Below are 971 nucleotides of genomic sequence, written 5' to 3'. Positions count from 1 at the left end.
CCCCTCCCTGGGCTGCCGGCCTCGGGGTGCTCGTCACCCTCCCTGCAGGGACCCCCACCCAACGGGCATCACCAGGCTGGATGGTGCCCCGGGGGGTGTCACTTCCCCAGGACGGGTGACAAGAGCCCAGCTGCGTGCCCATCCCACACGGGCAGCATGGGGCTCCGTGAGCAGAGCTGGGGGTCTGGCTGGTGGCACTGAGCCGTCTGTGGGGTTGAGTGGAGCCCCTGTGGGGCTGAGTGGAGCCCCTGTGGGTCCCCCCGTGCCTCTAGGGCTCTGCTGCCAGGGGGTTGGTGCCAGCAACCATGGCTGCGAGGGTGCCAGAGCTCCCTGCGCCCGCCCCGTCCCGCTGAGGACATGGGAACGAGCCCGCTGGGGCGCCACGGGCTGCGCGCTAACGAGGGCTGTGAGCTAACGAGGGCTGCGCCCAGTGCTGAGCCCCCCCTGCCACGGAAGCTGTGCCCCCCCTCCCAGGATGGGGGGCCTCTGACCCTGCCCCACTGCTCGGACACGCTGGTGGGGGTAACAGCCCCTGTGTGTGCAGACACCCCCCACCCCGTGCCGGTGTCCCTCCGGGCTGGTGTCCCGGCCACACCGTCCCGCTGTGCCCCAGCCCTGCAGAGCTGGCACCGTGTGCCTTGGGTTTTGTCCCCAGCCCCAGGTGGGGAGCAGCACATCCAGCCAAACCCACTGGCTGGGGGCCTGTAGGGCTGCTTGGGGTGGCCGGGTCAAATGCCACCTCCACCCTGTAGCCCAGGGTAGGACCTCCTGGAGCTGCACCGGTGGTGGTGGGCAAAGACATTCCCCCCCCCTCGATGAAGCTGTGGGAAGGGCAGCCAGTGCCCATGCCACGCTTTGCTCCTTGCCCTGCTCCCCCCATGGAGGCCAGCACCCCCACCTCTGCCCCCCATCCCGGCCCGTGGCCCAGCCCTTCTGCAGCCACCTCCCTGGCCCCCCCCCCAAGTGTCCCC

The sequence above is a fragment of the Calidris pugnax genome, unplaced genomic scaffold (genome assembly GCF_001431845.1).
Source record: "Calidris pugnax isolate Ruff unplaced genomic scaffold, ASM143184v1 scaffold294, whole genome shotgun sequence".
NCBI classification, from domain to species: domain Eukaryota; kingdom Metazoa; phylum Chordata; class Aves; order Charadriiformes; family Scolopacidae; genus Calidris; species Calidris pugnax.
Note: the sequence above shows the minus strand (reverse complement) of the source record.